Source organism: Candoia aspera, chromosome 12 (genome assembly GCF_035149785.1).
Source record: "Candoia aspera isolate rCanAsp1 chromosome 12, rCanAsp1.hap2, whole genome shotgun sequence".
Taxonomy (NCBI): domain Eukaryota; kingdom Metazoa; phylum Chordata; class Lepidosauria; order Squamata; family Boidae; genus Candoia; species Candoia aspera.
In genome coordinates this window covers 19,015,043-19,033,283 of record NC_086164.1, presented here as the reverse complement: position 1 = coordinate 19,033,283, position 18,241 = coordinate 19,015,043, and the positions used below count along the sequence as shown (strand labels likewise).

Here is an 18,241-nt window from a genome sequence, read left to right as displayed (position 1 = left end):
GAGAGGGGAAGGGAACAGAGAAGAAGGAAGGAAGGAAGGGAGGACGGAAGGAGAGGGGAAGGAAGGAAAGAAAGAAAGAGAAGGAAGAAAGGAAGAGACAGAGGCGGGAGGGCGACCGACCCCCCCGCCCGGCCCAGCAGGGCCACCCCAGCCGCGGCGCAGCACCGGCAGCCTCGCCTCCCGCCCTCCCGCTCCCCGCCCCTTTTCTCCGCCCTCCGCGGGTTTCGACGCGCTCGCGCCGGGCTCCCCTTTCCGCTGCCCGGAAACTCGCTGGCGGCGGCGGCGGCGGCGGCCACGTTGCCTGGGCCGGAGCGGAGCGGGCCGGCCGGGCGGGCGGCGGGGCGACGACGAGGAGGGGGCGCGAAGCAGCCCCGCCGCGCGCTCCCCGCCGGGCCGGAGGCGGCGCCCCTCCCCCGCCAGGTGAGGCTCCCCTCAGGTGTGTGGCGGGGGGAGGGGGCTGGCGCGCGTGCGCGGGAGGGCGACCGCCGCCGGCCACGCCCCTCCCCGCCCCTCCCCGGCAGGTGGCGGCGCCCCTTCCCCCCCGCGGCCCCCTTTCCTGCCCCGCGGCCGGGGGGCTTCCGGGAGTTCCTTTCTCTGGTGAAGCGCGAACGGGTCCCTTTCCCCAACTTGGTGGCCCCGCCCGGAAGTCCTGGATTCCATCTCCCATCGTCCCCTGCGGGCCAGTGGGCGCCTCCTGAGGGCGTCGGGTTGGGCTCAGTGTAATGAAGGGAGACTGTTGTCCGGGAGGTGCATAAAGGTAAAGTCTCCTTCGCCTCGAGCTCCATCTGTGGGGCTTCAGGTGCACCCCTGGCTATTTCTTCAGCAAATGGTTTCCCATCGCCTTTTTCCAGGATTCGCCCCTTTTTTACCTCCTAGGCTCACCTAGTGGTCTCTCATCCAAGTACTGATGGGGACTGATCCTGGTGAGTTTCTAAGCCCTGATAAAGCCTCCCCTGGTTAAGCCTGCTGAGACCATAGCTGTATCCTCCACAGGTTAAACCATGATGGGGGGGAGGCAAATTTATCTGTTAGTCTCCCAGTGAGTTTCCGTGGCTGAGAATGGATTAGAATCTGGCTCTTCCTTACCCTGGTCCAGCATCATACCTGCTGCACTGTGGTACTTGGGAAAGGAGGATGCCTCAAGTCCTGGCTTGATGTGAGTGCTTTTGTTTATCTTACAGGGTGTCTTGTTTATCAAGAAACTTAGGTCAGCTGCTGGTAACTTGGGGCCAGTTACTGCAGGCCGTCCTCGTTTAGTGACCACAATTGGGATTGGCATTTTGGTCGTTAAGTGAAGCCATTACGGTTCTTATGATCTGACTTCAGCTTTCCTTTGCTTTACAGACCTGCGAAGGTCGTCAGCGTGAGGATTGGTTGCAAAGTTCCTTTTTCATCACGGTTGTAACTGAATGGCCGCTGTATGAGGCAGTTGCTGAACGAGGGCTCCCTGTCATTCTTAGCCTTGGTACATTACAGGGTTGCTGGGAGGGGAAAATTTTGTGTGTGCTGCCCTGACCTCCTTGCAGGTAAAGCATATAGATACACATATATACGTATTCTGTATGGACTAGATCAGCATGTTGGACAAAAACATAAATGGGAGCTAAATTTAGTACACCTAAATAGCACAGTGTGCTAATAGTGTTTAATTTCTCAAAGCAGTGTTTTGAGCTGTACAGACACTACAGTAGGAGTGTGGATTAGAGACCTGAACTTTTAAAAATGCTTTTTGCCTTTATAATCAATGATTAAGGATTCCTTGGATTTTTCTTTCCCCTACTTCAGTAGCAAGAGCCAGTGTTACTCGGTGCATCCCTGCAGGAAGTTGTAGCAAAAATTAAAGCTGTATGCAGTTCCACTGGCCCTTGGGGACCAAATATTAACTATTTTCCCCCATAATGGGAGAAGCCATATGTTTTTGAGTCGCAACACACCTTTGGTGTGAACAGCCTGGTGTTCCCCAGTTGTGCAGTCTGGCCTGTGGCTACTTCAAGGGTAGTGTCCTTGAATGCATTGCCACCCTTGGGTGCCGTGTGAGTAATTGAAGTTCTAGTAAATGTATGTAGGAGCATAATTCAGGATTGCTTGTAATTTTACTGGCCACATGATCCTGTTATATAGGAATGCTTTTAGCTGGCTCTGGAAATGCGGTACTTATTCCTGAGCCGAACATATTAATAGGCTTTACTTGATAAAATTGTCCGTATTGCCTTCCTCTTTCCTCCCTTTTATGGTCTGTCTGTGACACCTGGTTCCAATGCAAAGACTGCTTTTCGAATAACATTGTGATTCACAGTTGCCCTTTCCTTGGTTTAAATTTGGACTCTGCCCTTTTTGATTAGGTAACCATTTGTTTGTCTTCTGTTTCAAAGGGAATAACTGAATTTGCTTAGCTTTAAGGAGAGCTTTGAGATGAATGGATAATTTGCTGCTTTGTTAGCGTTGCTTTTGAACGTTAAATGTTCAGTCAGCCCTCTGTGTAAAAAACAAAATGTTCTGAAATAGCATCTTTCATTTTACAAACACTCCAGTGAGAAACACGCATAATGACACATGAGTGAAACATGCATGAAAAATGTATAGGTGAGGAAGAAGTATTACTGATATTGTTTTACTTGGGTGAGGCTAATGTAATGCATCCAAATAAACTTTTTATGTATGCAAAGTATACAGCAATTTTAATGAAAAGTTCCATCTGGCCTATTTTTCTGTGAGATGAAATAGGACACATCCTATCTTTGACTATGCAGTGGAAAAAAAAATCTGAATTTGTAGTTTATAATCCAAAGGTTAGAAGCACGGATAAAAAATGTTGCAATTGCAACATCTGGTGACTGGGGAAAAAACCTGTTGTATTCCTGTAACATGTTCTTTTTTAAAATTCAGGTAAAGATGTTTTTGCTTCTTTAAAGAACTCACCTTGTAAAATCCCTGGTGTTACACAGGAAATTGCAAGGTAAAGTTTTGCCTTTGCATTTAGAGGCAGTGTTATAGTTACATTTCTGTCCTGAAAAGAAATTAGGTGGAGTCTTAGATGGTGTGCTGATATATAGAAACATAAATAAAGTGGAGATAGCAGGCAGCACAGAAGACTACATAACTTTTATATAATGATTTGGGAGGTGTATTGTTGGTAACAAAGACAGCTTTATACTAGAATGTTCTGATTAAAATATTAGCATAAGTCAACTGAAGACCATAAGGTCATTTTAAGGGGCACAGCACTGCTGGCTTTTCCAATTTATGCAATTCACATTCCCTAAAACAAATCGGAAGCATTCAAATAATTTTTTCAGAGAAATATGTGGTTAGTATCATTACATGTTAAGAACTGATTGAGCTCCCACATCATGGCTTTTGGCTTGGGTGTAATTGTAAAAAGTTATGTGCTCAAAATGAGAATTGAGGTCTGTGGTTTGGTAACAGTTCAGAAACGTATGTTTTATAGATGGTTTTCATTCGATATCATTAGATTTGCCAGATATACTTTGCTGCTCCTTAATAGCTATCTCAGTACGTCTATTTTGGAATGCGATGCTCTCCTAATAAACGTAAATGTGGCATGGAAAAAGCCAACTGGAGTGAGAAACGTCGAATTTCCTGCAATTCAACTAGCTGGTTGCTTACCTTCAGTAAATTCCCTAAAACATGGGGCTGTCTGCTAATTTTTATAAATTCAGTGATTTCTAATATCTCTTAAAACTTAATGTGGCTGCGGTGAGGTCTGTTAGCTTATAAGATGGAGATGTGTATGTTGGTGGTCAGACCACTCTGAATTAAAGAAACATGTGTCCAGAATAAATTATGCTAAATAAATATGTGTATTTGGCTTATAGTTTTCAGAAATAGATGTGTTTTGAGTAGAATCATTGGAAGGCAGAGGAGTGATAGAAAAGTATATTGTTGGCTGTGGTTAGGCATTGAAGTAGTGCATGGTTACAGGGAGCAGTGATAGGCAAGGGACAACTGGAGTTGTATAAATAAATTGACATTTCAACTACTCAAAATCCCTTTATATCAAAAGAAAAACCTTTGGAATTGGGCCACTCTTAACATATTTTGGGGAGGTAAGAAAATGGTCTAAAAAGAGTGGGATATCTCAGGACGATGACAAAAAAAAAGTAAAATAAATTTTGGGGGATCCTGTCCTCTCACCTTAATTCTATGAATGAAGAATGTGGTTTCACAATAAAGGCCTTGTCTAGAATTACTATTAAAATCAAAACAGAAGCTGTTGTTTCTTGTCATTACTCTGTTGCTGGCATGAATTGTTCCTGATATGGTATGCTAATGAGTGTCTGACTAGATGTTCTGATTAACATTTCCAAATTATATTAGATAAGAGATATTTCTTACCGTGCCATCTTGAAGGAATGATTGGTGCATAACCGTTTGGCTAGACACTCGGATTAACATTTCCAAATTCTGTTGGATAAGGAGTTTTTCCTGCCAAGTAATTTTCAGAGATTATTAACGATGAGGCAGGGCAAAGAGTGTATCTGTGATTAGTATTATATGGACGATTTGCTATTTCCAACAATATCTTGTTGGAAATACAAGTCTGAGGCTGCTGAAGACATTGTGGCATGATTGGGCTAGAATAAAAGACAAAGTAGAAATGTGGCTGTAGGCATTATACTTCGCCAACACTTCTTAAGATAGAATAATTATTTAGGATTACCTCTTGTAAAAGTAACTAAACTGTAATTTTCTGATAAAGATTGAATGATGTGTGTATTGAAATGGACTTGTTAAAAAAATAGTTGGTAGACACTCAGTCTCAGCACTGTGTTTGATATTTGGAAGTGAAACATTTTATTGCCGAATCTTCTCTTTTCAGTGAAGGTGCTAAATCCCATCTTATCTTCTTTTGTTTTGGGATTTTATGTTTTAATTGCAGAAGACATCGTTTGTTCAGACTTAATCCTTAAATTTGCACGCCAAGTTCTTTTCTGTTTTCTGTGAAATGAAAAACATTAAGAGGAAAGTATGATATATTATGTCAAGACTTCAGTGTTTAAGAGTGAAATAATATATATATATATATTTTCATGAAGATAACTTACTTTGAGAGTAGAAAGTATTATCTACAGCCACTGAAATTTAATAAAGTTATTTTCTAGGAATTTCATTTCTAGAATAAACAAAGCTAATAAATCCAATGAGAAGTAAAATATGCAGGTATGTTATTCATATTTAAATACTTATTTATTTGATGCACTTTCTTTCTTTATATCCTGCTTTTTAGTCCGATGACATTTACAAAAAGTTCTTAAAAGCAATATTCGTACTAAATACAAATTTTATTGTAAACCGCCCAGAGTCCCGCCTTGTGGGGGAGATGGGCGGTGATAAATTTGACAGACAGACAAATAAATAAATAATATAGCTAAATGGCATCAAGTAGCATAACATACTAAAACTAGAAATTTGAAAAGCCTATCTTGGGAAAATAAGGATTTTAACCTGGCTTCAAAAAGATACCAGTGCTATCTAAATCTTCTTGGGATTGTATTCCATAGTTGAAGAATCACAGCAGAGTTCTGGTAGTTAATAAATGCCCTTCTCACTTCAGAAGATGAGACTACAGAAAGCTGTAGAAATCCCCTAACGGAGAGAAAGAATTTAAAATTCAAGCAGGTTCAGGTGGGTGGAGATAGCCTTGCGGGTACCGGGTCTATAGGCTGACCAGAGACTTAAAAGGTCTGGTATTTTGAATTGTGGCTAAAAATGAACTTTTTCAACACTGGAAAAATGTGTTTTTGAAATCTTGCTCAAGCAGGAATCTAACTGCTTCTATGCCAACCAAGATGTTTAAGTTGTCTTGTATGGAGTACATTATAAGAGTTTAAGCAATTAGGGAATCACCCTTAGAAGACAGAAGGTGTTTTATGTCATACTTGTGCTTCTGTCAGACGGATATGTCCTTCACAGAACAGGTTCCCTCACTTTAGGCAAGGGCTGTTTCCCCCCAAAACTGTGTGTAATGTGAAACGCCAAACCAGGGGGGGAAAGGGAGTTGGAGGTATGGTGTCAAATTTTGTAACCCAGATGCATTGGCAAACATGCTCATACATTTTTAGAGCCATATTCTTAAGCACTACATTACTCAGACATGTTTTCTTCCGTGTTTTGTGTACCATTTAGAGTGAAAGCATTTTATCCATCTTCTCTACAGCTGGATTTCTAACGTGTGTAGTTATCAGGGTGGCAGAATGCATCATGGAACTACACATTTTATTAGCATTCTGCTTACATAGCATATCCAACTTAGTTTCTAGTATTAGAAGGATCATTTCCCTTTTCATTTTGGTAAGAGTGTTGGACAAGATGCTGATGGCCATTTTGACCTCGTAGGAACAGTGCAGGTAGTCCTTGTTCAGCGACCATTCAGAGTTATGACGGTGCTGAACGAGGGGACCTATGACTGTTCCTCATAGTTGCAGCCGTTGCAGCGTCCTCGCAGTCACAATTTGGGTGCTTGGCAACCGGCTTGCAATTACGATGGTCGCAGCAGCATGTGGTCACGTGATTGCCATTTGCAACCTTCGCTGCCGGCTTCCAACAAGCAAAGTCAATGGGGAAGCCGGCAGGAAGTTGCAAATGGTGATCATGTGACTGTGGGACGCTGAGACCGTGCAGGATTTGCCTAATGATGGCAGCCGGAACTGCGGCGACTGCCGTTGTAAGTCAGCGCGGTCATGCTTAGTGGCAGAGTTGCCAGTCCCAATTACCATTGTTTAGCAAGGACTACTTGTAGTAGCTGTAGCAGGTACAGAAGTAAGTGGGAGACAGGACACACAACTAGAACCAAAGGGGTTTTGGCAGGAGGAAGGCTTGGCACATTTCCAGACCTTGGCACAAATTGACTTGACATTAAGTCCAGTCGTGTCCGACTCTAGTGGGCGGTGCTCATCTCTGTTTCAAAGCCGAAGAGCCGGCGTTTGTCCGTAGACACTTCCTCCGTGGTCATGTGGCCAGCATGACTAAACGGAACGCCGTTACCTGCCCGCCAAAGCGGTACCTATTAATGTACTCACATTTGCATGTTTTTGAACTGCTAGGTTGGCAGGAGCTGGGACCAGCAACGGGAGCTCACCCCGTCAGGCGGATTCGAACCGCCGACCTTCTGATCGGCAAGCTCGGCAGCTCAGCAGTTTAACCCGCAGCGCCACCTCGTCCCCTACAAATTGACTACGCTGGTGCAAATTGCATTACAGCAGTTTTTTATTCTGTTTGAATTCTTGAACGAAAATGATCAATTGCACAATATCATATTTGCATAAAGCAAGGGAAACCCATACCACCTTTTGTTTTGATTGAACATCACAGTATACACTCGCAGTCCCTCATTTATTCCAGTTTCTTGTTCAGCTACTCCAATGAAATGTTACCAAATAAAAAGTCAAACTGGACATTTGCGTACTGGTGACCCTTCATTTCAGGTCTCTAGTCAGCTTATTTCGTGCTTTCATACAGTTCTTAAATTAGGCAAAAAAAGCAAGAACTTTGTAAATAGGAAAAATTTAAACTACAAGAAACGTGCTAGAAATAAACCACCTCCTCAGTGATATTTGTATGCAAGTATGATAATTGCTTTTCTCCCTTCCGGAAGTTCTCTCCTTTATGCATTTGTGCATGGATCCTTTTGCATTTTGGAGCATTCTGGGTGACTTAGAGTGCACTGACAGTTCATACAAAATGTATTTGAGCTTCTTCGATTTCTCCTCTGCTTTCTGTGAAGTCAAGGAAACAGCTTAGAATACAAGCACTACTCTGCTCTGGCTACACCTGAAATTGGTAGCTGTGGGCCGGTTCTGTTTCAGAGGCCTTGTCCAGGATCACTGGTCCTTGCACTGAAAAACTCCCCAGGCTTCTAGAGGCCAAAGGCTGTGAATCTGCAAACTGCACGCCATCTTCCAGACAAAAGGGCTATAACTTCGTTGTAGAGAAATTAAAGGATTCCAGTCTTGATTTTTTCCATCTTGAGGTAACGCTAATAAATGCCGCTCTACAAAACGTCAAAGAGCCATTTCCAATCAGTGTGCGGAGCCCTGAGTTAGGGCCAATGCTCTGTTTCTATATTGCTAACTATCCTTCTTGCCCTACATTTGATTAATTTTCACGTTCCTCCCACATGACACCAGGTAAATTCAAGCTGCTCCGTTTGAGTTCTTCCACTTGACCTTTTTCTAAATTTCTGCTGCAGCTGCTTTCCTGTGTAACCTGACTCACAAAATACCTATCAAGATCCTTAAAGCAGATAAATTTAGGCGGCTGAACAGAAATGTATAGGCTTTAATTATTAGAAAGGGAGTTATTTACAACTTAGTGCATAGGCTTAATTATTCAGTTGGTGGGAAAAATAAATTGTATATAGATGGGAGACTGGAGAAGTTGTTTTCCAGCTATGTAGGCCATGAATGAAAAAGATGAAAGACTATCTTGGCTCTAATCTAATTGCTATCCCTTCTATCTAGGGACTTCCTATGCCTTTATAGTATTTGATGATTCCGACATTTATGTAGCTATAACTGCACTGTATTGTTGCATTTCTAGACAGTGCTTTTTTTTTTGTGATTATTGAAATGATGGTGAAACTCCTTATTGCCTCAGAAAGGCTTCTATAGGCTTGTTAAGATACAAGAGATGCAGTTACATTACCTTATGATGTAACTTATTTTGTTTAGTGCTTTCACACTAAACAACAACAACTTATGTTGTTTTAGTGATTAATGGAGTGCCTCTTGTAACAGTCTTTACAACAAACCCGTGATAGGCTGCTGAGGTTCCTCAGAATATGGGATGGCTGACAGACATGGCCTGGGAGGTAGGTTGACTTGGCAGGTGGCCACTTGGCTGGCATTTTGGTCAGATATGGTAGCACCGGGAGCTCAGGGCTTTGAAGCTCGGTGGCAGCAAAATGATAGTTAATGAATATGGATGCAGAAAGCAGGTACAGATGTACAGGTAGTCCTCGACTTTCGACCACAATTGGGACTGGGACTTTTGTTGCTAAGCGATGCAGTTGTTAAGTGAGTCACACCCAATTTTACAACTTTTTTGCCACGTTCATTGAGTGAATCAATTGGTCATTAGGTGAATCTGGTTTCCCCCTTGACTTTGCTTGTTGGAAGCCCCCTGGGAAGGTTGCAAATGGCAATCATGTGACTCCAGGATGCTGCAACTGTCATAAATACATGCCAGTTTCCGAGGGCTGGAATTTTGATTATATGACTGCGGGGATGCTGTAACGGTCCTAAGTGTGAGGACCGGTTGTAAGTCACTTTTTTCAGCACCGTTTTAACTTCAAACGGTTGTTAAACGAATGGTCGTAAGTCAAGGACTACAGACAAAAGGCAGGTGCCCCTGTTTTAGATTTCCTGGGGTTTCCGATCAGTTAACATGTCCCTTGAGACATAGACATAGGCAACTGCAAAAATAGATCTGTTAGACTGGAATTCATAGAAGTGTTAGCACTTCACTCAGCAGTGCTAAGCATCAGACTTTTCCAGATCAGGTACCATTAGTCACCAGGTAGTAATTGTATGTGTTCATGTGCAATCTATATTGCAAGAAATGTTCATTTGTCATCAAGTAATACTTCCTGTTTATCTGTCATTTCTTTGCCATAATTTCAGTTCCTTCTCACTGTGCAGTCCAGTGCTGCAATATCTTTCTAATGGCAACTTTACAGAGATATTTTCGTGTTACTGCCATTTTAGATGTATTTCTGTTAACCGCAGATATTCAGTGAGGTCAGAATACACTGTTGTGGATTTGCTGCAAACCTTTCAATTTAGTTAAAATTACTTGGGAATCTTAAAAAGATGCAATTTGAGTATCTTTCTATAATTCAACTTGTAATTTGAGCAGGCAGCTAACCTATAAAAGGCATTATTTTTGTATTATGCTGAATTACTGGTGTCCAAATGGTGCTTTATGGAACCCTAGTCAGTGGTAAAGGTTGAGCGGACGGTATGTTGCTTTCTCCCAATTGAGCCTTCAAAGGGCTCGTGGGCCCAGTTTGGACATCAGCAATGGCAATGGACGCATTTCCACCAGTCGCAGTGAGAAATAGACAAACTGTCAATCTTCCATTAGGCCAGTATTTGAATTAAAAGGCTAAGAGCCAGAATTTCAAGGCCACTGCTCTTGATAAGCTAGTTTTATTACAGATACTAGAAAAGCCGTATCTAGCAATTGCCAACTCTTAACCTCAGGTTATATGTATTATTAACAGTTCCAAGGTTCAAAGCTTACATCTGGTCCTTTTTCAGTTGGAGGGAGGGGGCTTGACAGCGTGCATCTTTATTGGAACAGAATGAAACCTCAGGCTCTTTGCTTTTGGCGTTGGCCCGTCTAGCCCTGACCCCAACTTTTATTTATGCCCTGTTCTCCCAAGAACACATTCTGTATCTTAAGGCCTAAAAAGAGAGAGGGAGTAAACCAAAATTCTGACCACTGAGAACGAAAGCAACGTTTGCCATTCTAGGAGCAATTTTCCCCCAAACCCAAACAACAACAACAACAACAACAACAGAGTGAAACTTTGTTTTGCCAAACTTTGCATGCAGTGGACCAAATTTCACCTGCTGTTTACATAATTTTTGCAATGATGTCATCATGCAGATGTTTTAAAATCCCTGCAATGACCTATTCCTGAGCAGATGTTTCTCAGTAACAGATAGCCGCACCCTGGGCAACGTCATCTTGTGCTCGATCAATCTATGGAACCCAGAGCTTTAAGTGAGGCCACTCCCCAGTTACTGATCTCATTGGTTTACTGAGGAACTGTGGGATATGCACTGACTGAAAGATGCATAGCACAGCGGTGGTGAAAAGCAGAAGTGGCTGTGACTGAGTACTGGTATGAGCTCACGTCTGAACCGATGCGCTGGTGATAAGAGTGCGGGAACTTCAGTTCATGTCTGCACTTACTACAGAATCTGCAGATTCTGCCCCAGCAGCTCTTTTCAAAATAACGTGGATCCTGCTGGGGAGAGATGGGTGGGACAGAGCTCCGGCAGGTAGGTCAGATAAATTCACCTGTTTCTTCATAGGCAGAGTCACTTATTTGCTCTGTGCTGGAACCATTAGGGCAGAGCCCATGGCGGAGAACAAGGCAGAGTCTTGTGATGTCATCTGGGATTCTTTCACACATGAGGAACATGAGGAAGTGGATAGGGTTCTTTGTAGTTTGAATCAGTAGGGTTGAGCTGCACATTTTCTGGTTCTTTTAGGTGGTCAGAGAGGGTGTGAGACAATCAACACTTCCTTGTGGGAGGAGGTAATTCTACCTGCCCTAAGCAGGCAGTAGTGTATCATCTCTTGAAGAAGCATTTCCTAGATCTGACTGTTCTTGATAACTCTTGTCTAGTCTCCAAACTTGCTTTTTTTTTTTTTAGGAAGAAATGGTGAAAAGGTGGTAGGAATCAGCTACAAAGGATCCTAGAGAAAACAGATAAACTGAAAATACCTTGATAATTATTTGGAATAACAGTAGCATACAATCAGTAAAGTCCATGCAAAGCCTTCTATGCAAATCCAAAGACAAAACAGGACTTGCATACAAAATAAGGTACAAAAACAGTAATACCACTCCATAGAGCAAAAGAAGACTAGCAGGATGTATCTGCATGTATAATCTAGCCATCAAAAGATATGATGCTGTATCACTAATCTCCTTTCATCCATACAATCTAGGATGTAACTTCACCTAGAAACAGTAGACAATTTTAGAACAAGCTAGATAAAAAATAGTGAATTTTTAGAAGCACAGCACCCTAACTAAACTATGATCAAGAGACGTATAGACTTAAATTCTGTCTTTGCTCCTATCAAAATATGTAACCAAATACTTCATTCATTTGCAAATTAACTGTTACCAATGGAATTCTCCCACCCCAGCAGGCAGATAACTGATATTATACATATATACGTTTCCAGCCAAGAGACCTCACTTCTCTACATTTCCTGCACTGTTGAAATTACCTAGTGTGGTAATGAAATATTTGCTACCCAAAAAACTAGCTTGGAGAATTCTATGAAACATCCCACTCCTGAGCTACACATATACTCAGTAATAGTAATCAGATTTCTTTCTGTCAGGATTCAGACCTGGTCATGGGACAGAAACACTGATAATTTTCATTGGTCCTTTCAAACCTCTCTATGGAATGGTTCCATCAACCGTAGTCTCCTTTTGGACTATCCGTAAGAGTTAGCGATACCAGTTTGCGGCAGTTCCCTCTTGCCTAAGTGGGTGATTGTGTGTGAGAAGTTCTGAGACTCTTAGGTGCTCTGGTGCAGGGTGCCTCAGAGTTTAGTACTCTTGCCCATGTTACTCAGTGCCTACTTGAAACCACTGGAAAAGGACATCCCGTGGTTGGGAGCGAAGTGTCATCCGTATGCTGATGATGCTGAGCTATTCATTGCCACCCCAGGCTGAGATGGAAATGCTGTGGAAGTCTTGAAGTGGTGTCTGGAGGCTGTGAGGATTTTGATGGTGTGCAACAAGCTTAGATTAAATCTCTCCAAGAGGGAGCTGTCAGTGAACAATAGCGTTGGTCCCAGTGTTAATTTTGGATTGAATCATGTCCCCCCTCCCCCCAAAATGTGATCCCCCAGGCATAGCAGCACTATGCATTAGGCAGTGCTTTGCCAGAATCAGATCTTCCTGTCTGGTGAGGTCATTGAAAGGTCTTTTGAAAATCCCCCCTCCCTGCAAGCTACGTGAACTATGGACAAGAAGACGGGCCTTTTCAGTAGTGGGTCCCCTTTTATGGAACTCTGTTTCCCTAGAGGTACAACTCCCCTTGCTTTTCAGAAGCATGAGTCTCTTGTAGAGAGTAAGGAAGATGACCTTGATGGAGATGCGCAAGTGCTGTTGCTTAGGCTAAAGAGGCCAAAGCATTTCTTAAACTCCAGAATGTCTAGATTATGTTCAGAAGTGGCTCAGACAGACACCTCCTCAAGAAGGTGGAGCAGGTACAGCACAATCACTTGCAAGTTTCTGTTCTTGTAGCCAGTCTCAGTAAAATAGTTGCAGCCATCCTGTGGAGTTGACGTCATAGTCTGGTGTACCCACAATTCTCCCTTTGGCCTGAGCTAATCGTAGACCCTGAGTGTCTGATGGGAATATGTTTGATACGATTGGTTATTTAATTAAGGTATAGAACCCTGCCCAGAGTTCATTAGGGTTAGAAATGTTTAAGAAACAAACAAATGCAGGGTTTCACTATGCAGTCAGCTAATGAATGAGAGGGTTACCTCAAATGGCAAATTTGCTGCAGTTGAAGAAGGACCGAAAGTAATTCTGAGCTCGTTCCCTGGCCGTTACTGTGCTGTGTGGATTGGACCAAGAACTCATCAGTCAGGAGGATCTGAAACTTGATTTTCCTCATTTGCCCTACGCTGGAATCCCCGCCAGCCCCACGTTTTACAGAAGTCATGCATGTTTCTTTTTCTGGATGGCTTTGTAAACTCCCTCTCCTTCGGAGAATACAAGGAAGTGAGTGTAGTTTTACAGTGCTTTTGTCTGTTGGTTCGTAGTGCAACAATATGGTTTTGAAAATAAAATAAAATAACTTCGTTCTGTGTCAGGAAAGTCCTGATCTAGAACAATAATGCCAATTTCTTCCGGGCCTTCCTGGGTTAGGAATAAATTTAACCTAATTGTCAGAAGTATTACTAGCTAGAAAAACTACCTTCTGTCTTTTCCACTGCAGAGGATAATGTATTGAATTTGGATGAGGGGATCCAGGCTGAAGTCCTCAACGGACCTCAGAGCTCATGGGATGACTCTGGGCCGGTCACTCCTCTTTGGCCCGTTAGAGCCAATAGGACGATTGTGTTTTTCTTAACATTCCTACTGCTCCTTCTGCCTTCCTCTCCCTTCCCTTGTGTAGAGAATAAGGAAGGTGACCTTGACAGAGATAGGCCAGATCCATTACAAAGTGAAAAACATAGCTTAAATCCAAAATGTAAGGGTTTGTTATATAAGATGGGTGCTTATACAAATCTGTCAAATTAAAAAAACAAGTAGAAAGTATATGAAAGTGCCTCAGACAGACACTTCCCTAATTCACATGAGTTTAAGAAGGGGAAGAGATACAGCACAAACTTGCAAGATTCTGTTGTTAGAACCAATCTCAATAAAAGTAGCTTATTGCACAACCCCCGTCCTGGCTCCACCATAGGTCATACACAAATGTGACCAAGGCAAGGCTGTCTCCATACTGAAACCCAGCCTGAAACCTGACCGAAACGGGTCTAGATAATCCATTTCTCCAAGGTCCTCTGGAGGTGAAGCTCAACCACCCTCTCCACCACCTTCCCCTGAAAGGTGAGGTGAAGGACTGGACCAAATTGTCCAGGATGGTTGGATTCAGCAATAGCCTCATGAGGGGCCCATCTCAGCCTTCAAGGCTTGAGGGGACCACCTCCTTCTTCAGAGTAGCAGATGCCACCTCATGGGCCCAACCATAGCCATCCAGGAAGGGGCTCGATTTAACAAACAGGTGCCAGGCTCACAGACTGGAGGATCTTGCCCACTTCCTCAGGAGTTACAGACCTGCTCGACATAACCCTACAAGACCATACCGTGGGCACCTCATCTGAACTCCATCTCTGGGCAAATCCGAGTGACTTTGTCCACCAAACAGTGAGGATATTTCTCACAGTGGCCCTGCAGATCACCATGATAGTAAGAATAGTCCTCACTGTTTGAGTGAACAAGTAGGAAGCTTTTCTAAGCAGAAAGAGAATTGCTTCCAGCCTCCAACTCTACTTTTTTGAAAGGAGTTAAGAGTTTCCTCTTCTGCGAGGTGTTTTGTATTTTGCTAATATAGATAGTCCTCACTTACAGACTGCAGTTGGGACCAGCAACTCTTTCACTAAGCGACTTGACCATAAAGTGAAACATGGTGACTGCATCCAACTTACAGTGTCATTATGGCTGCGGTTGTTAAGTGAATCACCATGGTCGTTAAGTGCAACATCACATGACCACGACTTGTGACCTCCTGCCGGCTTCCCCATTGACTTTGCTTGTCGGGAGCTGACTGTGAAAGTCGCAAATGGTGATCACGTGACCGCGGGACACTGCAATGTTGTAAGTGTGCGCCAGTTGCCAAGTGCCTGAATCGTGATCACGTGACATCGCGGGGATGCTGCGACGGCTGCAAGTTTGAGGGCCAGTCATAAATCTCCTTTTTCAGCTTTTCAGTTTTTGTAACTTTGGCCACTGAAGAAGCAGTTGGTAAGCAAGGACTACCTGTGCTAATACTAGATCTTAGTTTTTTCAGATTTTAGTTATTTTAGATTGTGTGATCTGTGTTAGGTGCCCTGTGGGTAAAAAGGCAAGGTGTAGATTGAATAAATGAATAAATGGAACTTCCTATTCTGGCCTTCCGTCATAAGGGACAGGCTGGCATTTCAATATGCTGTGAACTGTATTGTGAAGGTAGGTGTTAGTGAACTCAGTAGGAAAAAATGTTGGAAGACTTGCACAAATCAGTCTTTTTGGGACGATGGTCTGGTTCCATTACTCCTGGTTTTTCTGGTTCTATATAGGACACTTGGGTTGTGCGTATGCATGCTGTTCTTACACCTAATCTCTTTTGGAATCTTTCAGAAGCCTTGGATGTAAAAACAGAATGTATCTCAGCTTGCAGCCCTTAACTTGGGTATCTCTTTTTATCTACTACGCACCGGAGCAGTGTTGGGGCCGCTACCCTTGTGTGTTTGTTAGACAAGAATCTGGAATGTTGCACATCCTGCCTCATATTCCTATTTGGCAATATGCTTTTCTACTATATCCTTGAAATAATTTGAGGAATTAGGTAAAGGTAAAGGTTTCCCTTGACGTAAAGTCCAGTCGAATCCGACTCTAGGGGGCGGTGCTCATCTCCGTTTCTAAGCCATGGAGCCGGCGTTGTCATAGACACTTCCGGGTCATGTGGCCAGCATGACGACTCGGAACGCTGTTACCTTCCCGCCGAAGTGGTACCTATTGATCTACTCACATTTGCATGTTTTCGAACTGCTAGGTGAGGAATTAACTATGTGTAAATCTGCAGAGGTTTAAGAACTGGGCAATGGTATTTTGAGCAGGTAAACATCTGTGGAAGCTAATTCTCAGAACTGTGTTAATTAAATACAAAAGCGGAAATTGAGAATCCTAACATATTTTTAAAATATTTTCCTGTCTGCAGACTTCTTTTGGAGCACTGTGTTCCATAGTATATTTGTAGACTGAAAATTCAGTCAAAATGAGAACCAAACTAAAAGACGCATTGCCTTGCTTTTAAATACAGCATGTTGCCTAAGTTACTGGCTAAGTAAATACCCAGATAATATATGTGATTCAATTAATGGTGAAAAGTATTATTATTAGGCAAGGTAAAAACAAGAATGAGCAACTTGCTAATATTGTAGTGCGTAATTTTAAATTAATGAGATTGGTGCTGTTTTTGAAGGGCAGGTTGTGATTTGGAGCGTGATTTGGGTGCGTGGAGAGCACTTGTCTGGAATTTCTCAAACCAGACATGTCTTTCTCCGAAGTCACATGGCCGTTGCAGAAGGAGCTGTGCAAAGCCCAGCTGCTTCTTTAAGATCCTCCTGACAGGTATGACGGGTGTGTCCACCTGTGCTCCAGTCTCTTTTGGCCCTCCCTTTCCTTCTCCCTGGACAGACTTAATATAAATGCTTCACTTAGAGTCTTCTGGGTAATACAGCTGAAGCATGGAAGCTTGATAACACCAGTGAAAATGCTTTTGCAGATTGGCTTCTTCAGTCACATTACAGTTGGAAGGCTGAGGAGGAGTCCATGGCAGCTGCCAAAGTGAGTCGATGCATGCCTGAGCACAGAGGAAGATAACTCATGTTCTGGATGTGACTCCCAGCAGTCCATGTGCAGCTGCTCACAACTGCCACAGTTGGTGGGCTGAGCTCTCTGAGTTTTTTGTTTTTTGGAGGTTGGAGAAACCTAAGCCATTGGGCCCCCATTGTTTCCTTTAAAAAACCTTCAAAATCTAATTGCCTTCTTAAGACCCTTCCCCAGAGGCAAAGAATGGTTTGAGGACTTAAGCTCTGTGCATTCTGGCAAGGCAGGAAGATACAACATGTCCCCCAGGCTGAAAGGGTTACTACTGACCTTGCAAGTTTTACACTTCCTTATTTTGCATCTGATCACTGCTGGATTGGGCCACTGGGGCAAAATAGAATTGGGAACATTCTGGGGTTGAAATACCAATTCTGCAGGTGGGAAAATTTTGGACAGAATTAAAAGTCCACTTCAGTGAAAGAGAAGTTTTTTCAATCTGAACAAGCCTTCACTTTTTAGAATTTGCAGTGTATCAAGAGGAAAGGAATGAAGCGTTATTAGAAGCAGTAGAAGCTAGCAGTGATAACTCAGAAAATGTGACTGAATAGACAACATCTAAGTAAAAACTTTTATGCAGCAATTCTTGTTTTGTCCTGTTTTTTTCCTAAAAACATGAATATGTGTAGGAATCTTGTTTCCAGATTTACATTTTGCTATCTTGTTGGCAAAATTAAAAAAATCCTAGTTTCTTAAGAGTTCTACAGCTTATAGTTCTATTTAAAATATGTTTAATTAAATTTAATTAGTAAATGTAATTAGACTATTGTCTGATTAAATTATTAGGGACGCGGTGGCGCTGCGGGTTAAACCGCTGAGCTGCCGATCGGAAGGTCGGCGGTTCGAAACCGCGCGGCGGGGTGAGCTCCCGTTGCTCGTCCCAGCTCCTGCTCACCTAGCAGTTCGAAAACATGCAAATGTGAGTAGATCAATAGGCACCGCTTCGGCGGGAAGGTAACGGCGTTCCGTGTCGTCATGCTGGCCACATGACCCAGAAGTGTCTATGACAACGCCGGCTCTTCGGCTTAGAAACGGAGATGAGCACCGCCCCCTAGAGTCGGACACGACTGGACTTTACGTCGAGGGAAACCTTTACCTTTACCTGATTAAATTAGAGCTTTACATTTAACATGTATACGAAATGTAATTATATGAGTAAACCAAAGTATACCAAGTCAAGTTTATGTTATTAAAGCAGCAAAATAAACTTAGGCCAGTGAAGTATGAAAATGAATATTGCATAAATTTAAGTTTTCCCCAACTTTCCATTTTTCTGGGAAAGAATGGAAAAATACTCTCTCCCCGCCACCACCAGCCCCATGGTATCAACATTTCTAGAACATTGGCACCTCTAGA

At 42.9% G+C, this 18,241-nt stretch overlaps 1 protein-coding gene across 4 annotated transcripts in view; it reads left to right on the top strand.

Annotated features, from left to right (window-relative positions):
• The first annotated feature begins 304 nt into the window (after positions 1-304).
• Positions 305-18,241, top strand: part of LOC134504539 (ligand of Numb protein X 2-like) — a 44,615-nt gene continuing 26,678 nt past the window's right edge. The window contains exons 1-2 of one of the 4 annotated variants that reach the window (XM_063313801.1): positions 305-420; positions 1,345-1,526. The gene's annotated coding sequence lies outside the window, so the exon portion shown is untranslated. Of the gene's footprint in view, positions 421-932; positions 1,157-1,344; positions 1,527-18,241 lie in introns of those variants that run through there. The other 3 variants (XM_063313800.1, XM_063313802.1, XM_063313803.1) reach the window with 3 other exon arrangements.